At 55.3% G+C, this 10,876-nt stretch overlaps 1 long non-coding RNA gene across 2 annotated transcripts; it reads left to right on the top strand.

Annotated features, from left to right (window-relative positions):
- The first annotated feature begins 3,168 nt into the window (after positions 1-3,168).
- Positions 3,169-10,080, top strand: LOC119051095 (uncharacterized). 2 transcript variants are annotated; one of them, XR_005082866.2, is made up of 4 exons: positions 3,169-3,299; positions 5,091-6,884; positions 7,433-7,524; positions 8,747-10,080. It is a non-coding gene; the product is annotated as an uncharacterized LOC119051095 (long non-coding RNA). The 2 variants fall into 2 exon arrangements; XR_008391847.1 differs by having other exon boundaries at positions 5,091-7,524.
- The last annotated feature ends 796 nt before the right edge of the window (positions 10,081-10,876 follow it).

Genomic DNA, 10,876 nt, shown 5'->3' with positions numbered 1-10,876 from the left:
CTGAAGCTGCAGTTCCACCTGGGCTGCTGCAGCTGGGACGCCTGCGTGTCTGTGTGAGCCGTGGGAGCACGAGTGAGGGGTGTCTGTGGGTGGGGGAGTGATATCTGTGTCTCGGGGGTCTGGCGGCGCCGTGGGCAGCCTGGCGCGCCCGCTCCGTGGGGTCTCCGCGGAGCGCCTGCCTGGCTGCGGGACCCCGTTGCCAGGAGCAGTCAGGATGCGGCAGCGTCTCCATGACAACGCGGCATCTCGAGCCGCGAGCCGCCCTCCCCCGGCGCCCCGCAGTGGGCAGGAGGCCGAGCCTGGCAGCCCCTCCAGGGCCCAGCAGCCAGCAAGCTGGGCTAGGAGGCCAGAGCCTGGTGGGAGGGACCGAGGAGGGGGCTCCTTATTTTTCTAGAGATGAGGCATTGACTTGCCTTTACTTCCTTCTCCAACTGGGGGCAGTAAACAATATGAGGGTTCTGTCCTCCGCCCACCTGCAGCGCTCCCTTCTATTTCTGGCCAAGAAATCAGGAACAGGTCCTGGTCAGGGCAGGAGACCCCCACCGGCCAAGGGACAGCTCTAACGTCCTGGCTGTGAAAGCGGCACAATGATGCAGGTGTGCGGCGCTGGTGTGTGTGCGTGTGTGTGTGTGTGTGTGTGTGTGTGTGTGTAGGCACGGAGGCACTTCCAGGGGAGTGCCACTGTGGTCTGTCCAGGCTATCGTGCAAGCCTTGTGCCTTCCCGTGCCCACCGCATGTCTGCCAGTATACACACTTCCCACCGACAATGCCCCTGCCCTCAGTACCCGACAGGAACTGTCCCAGCATCCCTTTACCTTCCCAGTAATGCCATTTCCCCAAACCCAGTGCTTCTCACTGGGCTCAATGACGCCTCTCCCGCCCCCACCCTTAGTTCTCACCCAGTGACTCTGGTACTCACCAATATCTTCCCAGTGCCTCCCAGTACTTCCAAGTACCCTCTTGGTGTCTCCAGTTGTTATCCAGTATCCCCCTATACCAGTTTAGTACTTTCGTATATCCACTCAGTCCTCCCAGTTACCACCTAGTGAGCATCCCGTGCCCTGCTTCCAACTGAAGCTTTGGTGCCCCTTAAGATCATGCAGGGAGGACTCTCTGCCTCCAGTACCTGCCTGGTGTCCCTAGTGCCCTCCCATTATCCACTAGCACCTGCACATCCAGTGTGGTCCCCAGTGCCTTCCCAGTACCACTGTTCACCCAGTGCTAATAACCTCTTCAAACTCGTTCTGCTCAGTAAACAGTACTCCCTCACTCTCCCAGCCTCCCCGCGGGAGCTCCGCCAGACCGCAGTGCTCTCGGCGGCCAGGAGGGGGCGCGCAAACGGTCAGCCGAAGACTTAGGCTCGGGGCGCGGCCGCGGTGGATGTCGAGGGGCTGTATTTGAGGCCCTTGTCTTACGGAGCCTGAGTCTGTGTCGTCCAGGGCGTCGTTACATTTCTGAGGAGTACTGCTGGAACGACCACACCCCACCCTGCATTCTCTGCTAGCCCCTCCGGGCCAGCCACCTCCGTCGTGGCTTAGGCTCTGGGAAGAGGCGCGCGCCCTCTGGTGGCCACGGAGCTTCGCAGTTCCCTGGGCTGCTGTGCGGGGACAGGATGGTGTGTTCTTTCCCTTCCTCTCCCAGCGTTCTAGTTTGTTGGATTTGTCTTTGGGCTGGAGTGCAGAGAGGAAGTGGGTGGAGCGTTGGGGTTGTTGGCAATCCAGACCCCTATCTGGGGGGCTAGGCGGAGGGACTGGAGGCTGGGATGAAGAGAGAACATTAGGGAGCTTGGGACTGAGAGCCCCTGGGGAGGGACTGCAGGAACGGAGTGGTGGTGGGAGTATCGAGTCCACCGAGAAATGAATGTATTTCTACTCAAGTATTTAGCAGTTTGGGCTTTTATCTCTGTGTGCTGCCTGCAGAAGGGGGTGTGCGGGGGAGATGGTGGTGGTAGTATGAGGTGTTTACCCTCACTGACACCGTTACTGACTGTGCCCACATGCCAGCCCTAAGTCCTCTCCCCACCTTCCTGGGCCTGTTTCCCAATCTTCAGCAGTCCTGGGGGGTGCGTGCACCTTCTCCCCCTCCCACAGTGTGAGGTTTCCTCTTCTCTGTGAATTGGAGAAGTGGATGGAGCTGCAGCGGGAAATATCCAGGTTAGCCTTCTGGCTTTGGGTGACCTTGGCCTGTAGGACCATCCAGGATCAGATCTGTGATCTTGTGCCCCCTCTGGTCTGCCACCAGGACAGTGCTCAGCAAGCCTCTGCTCAGTGGATTAGTAAGTTTCTTTCAATTTATAGGAGTAAACTTAGAGATGCCTCCTCCATACTCCTCCTCTTCATTGTATGGGTGGGGAAACTGAGGCAGACAGCAGGTAAAGAATTACTCCAGGATCACTAGGAATGGGTGGGTGGCCGGCAGAACCAGAGATTATGGAGAGCACTGGTCTGGTCTGGGTTTGTGCTCAGCTCTGATACTTGCTACAGAAGTCGGGCAAGTCCCTTCCTTCCTTCTACACCTCAGTTTCCTCATTTGTATATTGAGGATAAAAACTCTATCTACTCCCCAGGGTAGCTGTGAGGTTTAATTCTGATGATGATGATGGGAAAAATAACTTTGATCGTAGCCACCGTTAGCTTGGCGCTCCCTTTGTGTCAGGTGCTGTGCCGAGTGACTCAGCACATGGCATCCGCAGGCCGTTACAGGATGTTGACAGGTGAAACCCAGCGCAGGGCCTTCCTGGAGAGGCTCTCAGAGGTGACCAGCTCATAGGCAGGGCGACAAAGCCCCTGCCAGGCCTGGCGTCCACTCCAGGCCTCCAGGACGAGCTCCAGAGCTCCTCTGCCTATGCCGGGGCTGGAGGCAGAGGGGGGGACTAGATGACCTTGGGCTGTCCCTTGTGCAGTACTCCCTAGTTCCCTAGGCCTGGATCAGATTTCCGGCCCCCAGGGAGGGCACGGGGGCTAGATGATGGAGGAAGCATGTGTCCTGGCCTGGCTGGACCTGGGGGCCTTGCCCTGGAACCTCAGGCCTTTCCTGCAAAGGGAATATCCAAGAGCAGGAAGGAAGGAAGTGAGGAGGGGAGGAAGAGGGGGAGGGAGAAAGGATGGGACAAGTCCCAGCTGGAGTGAGTTCTCTCTGGTACTGGCCAAGAAAAGAGGACATCTGGACTGGCCAGGCGGAGAGGCCGTTGGTCTGGTCACGCTGGGTGGGGCTCGGATTTGTGTGGTGGTGGCGTGTGTGAGGGGGCATTCAAGAAAAGAGGCGGAGTCCCACGCTGTGTCTCCTCGTCTGTGTAACAGGTACAAGAACACCTCCTTCCTGGGCTGGATGGGAGTCCAATCGAGGTCGGGAGTGTGAAGTGCCATCTGGGCCTGGAACGGCGCCGTCGGTGCGTCCGGCCTGCTGGTCCCTCCTCCCTGGCCTGGCCGCCTGATCTGAGAGACAATAGACAGCTCACCCGGACTCCCGCTGCCTATGCCCCGTGCTCGCCTTCAATGGCCATTACTGAGCACTTATCATGAGGTGGGGTCTGGGGCTGTTACCAGGGCAGGAGCCAGTCCTGGCCCCACAGAGCCCGTCTGTAGTGAGGGAGGAGGGTGAGTCACCAAGCAGTGCCGGGCGCACAGGCACTGCGACAGTTCAGAGGAGGCGCCTGCTTGACCCAGCCCGGGAGGTGAGGGAAGGCTTCTTAGAGGAAGTGGTGTTCATGTCTGGACCCAAAGGATTAGCCAGAAGAAGGGACGTGATGGGGAAGAGGACTCTAGGGAGAGGGAAGGACTGGCCCCAAGCTCAGCTCAGGGGAGCATGGGGGCTATGGCTGGAGCAGAGCGTGGGGCAGCAAGTGGAGGGGAGGCGGGGCTTTGGGGCTCAGGGATAAGGCTGTGGACTTTATTCTGAGGGCACTGGGGAGCCACAGAAAGTTCTAGGCAGGGGTGGCATGGTCAGGGCGGACGAGGGAGAGAACTCAGGGCCTGTGTGGTGCGACCAGCTGCCTGCATGCCCTCCTCCCTCCCGGCCCCCCCACGGGGGCTGCCAGGCCGCAGTACCGTGCCCCTGCAGGTTTTCCCACCCGCCTTTCTTTGTCGCTGTCCTACCTGGATGTTAGTTCCCTGGGTAACAACCGAGTATGCTGACCGTGAAGACGGAGCACGGGGAACCTGGAGCCATGGGCCGTCCTTCCCTTTCAGATGAAAACAGAGAGTGCGGCCAGGATGTGTGCTAATCCAGGAGTGACAGAAACAGAGCTGAGTTACTTTGTGCGGTTTTGCCGCCTCTCAGGAGGAAGAATGAAATGCGTGTGAACACACAAGCCACAAAACACAAATTGTGAAATTTTGGTGATTCTGAATACGAGTGAAGTGCCCGTATATTTACATTTAAACCGGCATCACACTATATAGTTGAATGGTACAATTCATGCTACTCATTTAAATGTTTAATTTTTCTTTACTTAGAATGACATTAAGCAGCAAATAAAAAACATCGTGAAAAACTGAGAGGTAGACTACACAGCCAGGGTTTATATGTATTTACTTTTACGTTTTGTGCCTTTCACACTGGGTCTTTCTCTTGCTTTTTGAACGAGGGGGCTCTGCATTTTATTGGGGGCGGGGTTCTGCAGTGTGACTGGCCATGGGCGGGAGACCCTTCCATTTTGCTTTCGGGTCGGGGCGCTGTGAGGGGGCACTGCCTCCTTGTCGGTGCTGTATCTCCCGGCCGCGGGAAGGCCCAGCCCTCCCGCGTCTCGCTCTCTCCAGGTGCGCCACCGCCACCGCAGTTCAGGGTTTGGGGCAGTGCGGACATGGGGGGGGGGGCGCCAGCCCTCTCATGGCTGAAGATACTGCTGCCCCTGGCCTCCGGGGGCAGGGTCACTGGCTGCTACCGGGCTGCCATCCAGCCTGGCAAGCTTCCTGGGGTTCCTGGCGCCCTCCCCTTGAGGTGGCGTTCTCCCCGGGCACGCCCACAGAGGGGCATCAGAAACCGGGTATTGTGGGGCCGGAGCTGGGCTTCTCTCTCCCCGTCTCCCAGCACCTGTCCCCAGCTAGGTGAGGCGGAGGGGCGGGGTCTCTTTCCTTGGCTTACTTTCACAGAGGGAGCAGTAAAAGGAGAAACCTCGGAAACTGCTGAGCAGTGACCAGCCAGCGACCCGGCAACGCGTGGGAGGCCCTGGGACTTGAGGCAGAGGTCGGGGTGGCGGTGCGTCCAGGTGAGAGGAAAGGCGCCTCCTCAGACTGGTCCGAGGGCAGGGGAGGGGCGGGCAGTCCGGGCGCACGAGGCCCCCACTGCTCGTTGCTGACTCCAGTCCCGGACCCTCCGACTCTCCTGAGACTGTCTCCTCTTGTTACCGTGGGATAAAGACTGTGCCTGCCCCAGGACTGCCATGAGCAGCCTCTGAGCTAACCGGCAAAAGACACCGAGTGCAGAGCTGGGCACTTAGAGACCGCCATTCACGGAAGCTCACCTGTTGTGGAAGAAGAGGTTGGTGACGCGCTGGGGTCTTCCTCCCCTACCACCAGGAGTGCCCTCCACCCCCTCTCCCTGTCCTGGCTCCTCCGCCTTTCCTCTCTACCCTGCTTCCCCCACTTCCTCTGTCTGTCGTTTCTCTAGCACACCAGGCTCGTGGTCACCACAGGACCTTTGCACTTGCTGTTTCCTCTGTCTGCAGTTCTGGCCTCCCAGATGACTGCTAACTGACTCTTGCTTCTTGGGTCTTAGCATTGATGTCACCTCCTCTGGGACAGTTTGCCTGACCGCCCCAGTGGACATATCCCTGGTGAAGCCACTGTTACCTTTCACTGTTCTAATTTTCCACACAGCGCTCGATAGGTGATGACTTTGTTTACTTGTTTGTTAGGTGTCTTCCTTCTCTCCCCCAGGCTGTGAGCCTCGGGTGGGTGGGCACCTTGTCTGTCTTGCTCTCCACGTCCTCAGTGGCTGGCAGCACGTGGTAGGCGCACCACACAGAGCCCTGCTTTCATGGAGTTCACAGTTTAATAAGTGAGGCAGATTGAACAAGCAAACACATGTTTTGATACATATTTTTAATTATGGTAAGTTGCCCATAACAGGGAAGTTACTGTGCTAACCACCTGGAGTGTGTGGTTCAGTGGCATTAAGTACATCACATTGCCGTATGGCCGTCTCCACTGCGCATGTCCAGAACTCTCTGTTGTCCCGAACCGGTGCTCTGCACCCGTCAGACAGTAGCTCCTCATTCCCCTCCACCCCCAGCCCCAGGCACCCACCATGCTACTTGTCTCTGTGAATTTTTACATTTTATTTATTTATTTATAGAGAAAGGGGAAAGGAGGGAGAAAGAGAGGGAGAGAAACATCAATGTGTGCTTGCCTCTTGAATGGCCCCCGCCCCCAGGAACCTGGCCTGCAACCCAGGCATGTGCCCTGACTGGGACTTGAACCAGAGACCCTTTGGTTCACAGGCTGCTGCTCAATCCACTGAGCCACACCAGCCAGGGCGTAGATCTGTTTTTTGAGGAAGCACCATACTCTTTTCTACAGTGACTGTACCCTTTTACACCAGTAATGCACAATTTCTCCACATCCTTACCAACACTTGTTATCTTCCGTTTTATTTTCTTTGTAGTTTTAGAGCAGTCCTCCTAATGAGTGCAAAGTGCTGTCTCACTGGGGATTTAATTTGTGTCTCTCTAACGACCAGGACACGAATTTTTGAAGAAAACCTGTTTCTGGAGAATGGAGGACAGGGGGCCTCTTGACTCCGGTAGTCCGGAAGGTCCAGAAGGTGGTCTGGAAGGAGATGGCATTTAAACTGAGGCCTGTGAGAAGGGCAGGTGGCTGACAGAGGGTGATCTGGAGGAGCAACATTTCAGCAAGAGGGAACACTGAGGGCAGGGCACCTGAAGGGTGAGTGAGAGCTGCCTATTTTAGCTGGAGAACTAGTGAAGAGTGGCCAGGGGGCTGGTGGCCAGAGGCGTGGCCCAAAGGGTAGGCAGGGCTGGATGATCCACGGCTTTTGGCCACAGAAAGGAGTTTGTGTTTGCAATATATCCTGTCTTCAGGTTGTGGGCATGAGGGGGCAGAGGGAAGACTCAGGGAGTGAGGGATAGATGCACAGAAAAACAGCATGGTATGTAGCCATGTGTGCGAGGGACAGTGTGTCCCTACAGGCAACCGGTGTGTTTAGGTGTGTGCATGTGTGCACATGGGGACCTGTACTGTGAGTGTGTATGTGTGTGTGCCTGTATGGACACCCCCAAAAGCCTCAGATTGTTATTTGATCTCTCTGAGGAACATGCTGTACCCATTTCCCACCAGCCCACAATGGCCACCCAGGCGGGGCAGGTGAAGTGTTGCTTCCTAGGTTCCTACAACAGATCTGGAACTGGCAAGAAGGATCTGGAGGCATGCCTAGGTTCAGGCTGGTCTCTGAGAAAGATGACCCGTCTTTGAAGGTTTGGAAACAAGGGCTTGCACGTCTAAGACCAGGAGATGACTCCACACCCTACCTTTGCAAGACCACAGCGACACCTTGGCCACTGGTGAGGTGGGTATGGCCAGCTGCTGCAGTACCGAGAAGGGCCGCACGGGGGCAGAGAAGTCGCAGGCCTGCGGGGAGGGAGCTAGAGTAAGGGTGGGAGAGGAAGGTTGGGGTGGACAGGCGGGCAGACAGGTCTGGGGGTGCGCGTCTGTGGGAATTGTTTCCGCCTCCGAGTGGCCGTGTGTGTGAAGATAAAATGAAGCCATGAGGTCATTGCCATCCCGGTGGAATCTCATTTCATCCTCAAAGCGACGTCCTTTCCTCACAATGGCAGAGAAGTGGAGCCACGTGCCCAGGCCTGCCTGCCCTCCCCTCCCCTCTAATCACCAGCCCGTCCTGTCCTGCGTGAATTCATCTGCAGGGCGGTGCTGATTTGTTCATCGGTCTCCTGGCCTCCCCTCGCCCCCTCTACTCCCTGCCTTAGCAGAGCACCCTCCCACCTTGGGCGGGGCCAGGACGGCCCGGAGGCTTGGACTGGAGGCCTCCTCGAGGCCCCTGGGGAGGAGGGGTTCAGGGTCCTGGGGTGAGCTCAGATGTGTGTCCTCGTCACCATGGTAACAATAGTCCATAGTAACATTGGACCTTGTCTCTGACTTTCCCCTGAGGCTGCCGGTTGGGGAGCGGTATCTAGGGAAACTAGCTAAACCCCTGGCCCGTCTCTGGGGCCACTGCCACCTCTGCTGGGTCTTTTCGGAGCATCAGACCAAGTGCAAAGGAGTGGAAATTGAGATACAACCAAGGGTCCCCCTCAAAACAATCCGCAATTGCCTCACCTTCTGTCCCCCCCATGTAAGTGACTGTAGCAGTTGGGCTAACCCTGGAGGAAAGAAGACATGGATGCTTTCGGCGGAGACCGTGGAACAGAGGGGCAGACCGAGGCCCAGGGAGGGGAGGAGCCGTCGGGGACTGCACAGCCAGGCAGGGCCGAGGCCCTGTTTGTTTCCATCCAGAGAGGGCCAGAGGACTCCGGACCCTAGTCATCGAGATACACACCATGGGCTGGAGACTGAGGGGCCAGCAGGACGGCGACCTCGCCTCCTCCTCCAGGACGTCCTCCCTGACGCAGCTCCTCGGCCACCAGTGTCAGAAACGGCCTCAGAGTCCCCTTGACACTTTGGTTAGCAGGGCTAAAAATTCACTTCCAAAAAATCCTTACTGGAGGACACGTTTATTGATTTTAGGGAGAGGAGGGAGGGAGAGAAACATCAGTCACGCATTTTTCCACCAGGGCCCCCACCGGCAATGGAGGTATGTGCCCTGACCAGGAGTCAAACCTGTGGCCTTTCGGTTGAGAGGACAGCGTTCCAACTAACTGAGCCACACCGGCCAGGACTGAAAATTCACCCTTGAGTTGCTGTAGGAGACCCCAGAGACTCTCAGTCCATTCTCTTGGTCAAGAAAACTCCTCTCTAACCTTTCTGACAGTCAGCTGCCCATCTTGCTTGCACACCTCATGTAAAGGGGAGCTCACTACCTTGAAATGCAGCCTGTTCTGTTGTAGGATAGCTCCTTCTAGTGAGACCAAACTGGCCTTCCTGTGCTATCCAGCTGTTGAAACTAGCTCAGAGCACAAAGCAGCTCCTCAGCCTTTTCCACGCAGGCCCCTGCGGGTGGCAGAGAGGGCCGTACCCTCCCAACCCACACCTGCCTTCTCTCCAACATAAATGGTCCACCTGGTTCCCCATAAACAACCTTTCCAGCCCTTCATCTCCTGAGCAGGGTATTCTCTGTGGTGGCTATTTTTGTCTCCTTTTACAGAGAACATGAATCTAGCCACCACTCAGAACTTACAACTTAGGCTGATATTATAGTTACTGTATCACTGTCTCTGGGTCCCCCCTTCATCCATTGGTTCATTTTTGGGGTATGTTTCAAAGTAAGTTGCCGTTAACAGTGCAGTTCGCCCTCAACCACTTCAGCATGTATCTCACTGACTAGAGGTGAATGTTTGCGTGTGGCCCTTTGCTTTTTTGAGGCAATATTTATACATAATGAAATGCACAAGCTGTCAGTATACTATCGGTTGAGTTTTGGTAAGTGTGTATACTTGTACACGCCAACTCCCATCAAGCTATAGAATGTTTCCATCACTACAGAAAGTTTCCCAGTCGCCCCTGTCCCCACTGATTTCTTTCCATCATGGTCCATTCTAGAACTTCATAAAAACGGAATCCTGCACCATCTACTCTTGTTGTGTCTGGTTTATTTCATTCACCATAATGTTTGGAGATTCATTAGTACTTTATTCCTTTTTACTGCCAAGGAGAATTCCGTCATATGAACGTGTAACAGTTTGTTAATCCATTTGCCTCCGGATGGACACCTTGAGCTGTTTCCCACAGACAGATAAATAGATGGATGGACGCCCAGCCAGGTCTCCCTGCCCCGAATGTGTACAGTTGTTTTGTTGGAACCTCAGTGTCAACTTTTCCACTGGTCCTCATTAAATTCCATCTTGTTGGTTTTGACTTAACCCTCCCGCTGGTCCTGATGTGATGAGAGTAGCAAACTCACATACACTCACCATGTGCCAGACACTGGGCTAACCCGTTCAGACTTCAGAATCGCTCTGTGGGCCCTGGCTGGTGTGGCTCAGTGGACTGAGCACCAGCCTGCGAACTGAAAGGTCACTGGTTTGATTCCCAGTCAGGGCACAGGCCGGGTTGCGGGCCAGGTCCCCGGTTGGGGGCTTCCTTATTCTATTTGTCAGTAAGCCTTGATGGTGATTTTTTTCACCGGCTGCAACGCCATGGATCCAGCTGTGGCTCTCCGCCATGATCTCGGGACAGCATTCACCAGACGCAACTCTGCACTGTCCACGTGTCCAGCATTTGATGGCAGTCCCCAGAGGTCCCTGCTTGGGGACAAAGGGACCAGAGCAGGGCTAGGGCAGCAATTGTTCGAGTTCATAAGGGCACCTGGTGGCCCTTCGTAGCCCCGGGTCTTGGTCCAGTGTCTAGCATGTAGCAGGTGCTCAACAGATGCGTGTTAATTATTTTTTGAAGGCTACTTAATTTTATTTTCTTATTGTGGTAAAATACACATAAATAAAAGTTACCATTTAGCCCATTTTTAAGTACGTTAAAAGTGTTGTGTAACCATCACAACTATCTATTTCTGGAACTTATTCATCACCCCAAAGAAAAACTCTCTACCCACCTGACAATAACTCTCCCTTCCCCCTTCCCTCAACCCCTGGTAACCTCTATTCTAATTTCTGTTTCTATGAATTTATTTATTTAGATACTTCTTATAAGTGGACACATACAGTAGTTGCTCATTGGTGTCTGGTTCCTGTCGCTTAGCTTATGTTTCCAAGGCTCATCGCTGTCATTAGCACTTGTCAGAATTTTACTCC

Source organism: Artibeus jamaicensis, unplaced genomic scaffold (assembly GCF_021234435.1).
Source record: "Artibeus jamaicensis isolate MK-2021 breed Jamaican fruit bat unplaced genomic scaffold, CSHL_Jam_final contig_456, whole genome shotgun sequence".
Taxonomy (NCBI): Eukaryota; Metazoa; Chordata; class Mammalia; order Chiroptera; family Phyllostomidae; genus Artibeus; species Artibeus jamaicensis.
The sequence above is the reverse complement of the archived record's forward strand: the minus strand, read 5'-3'. Positions and strand labels throughout refer to the sequence as shown.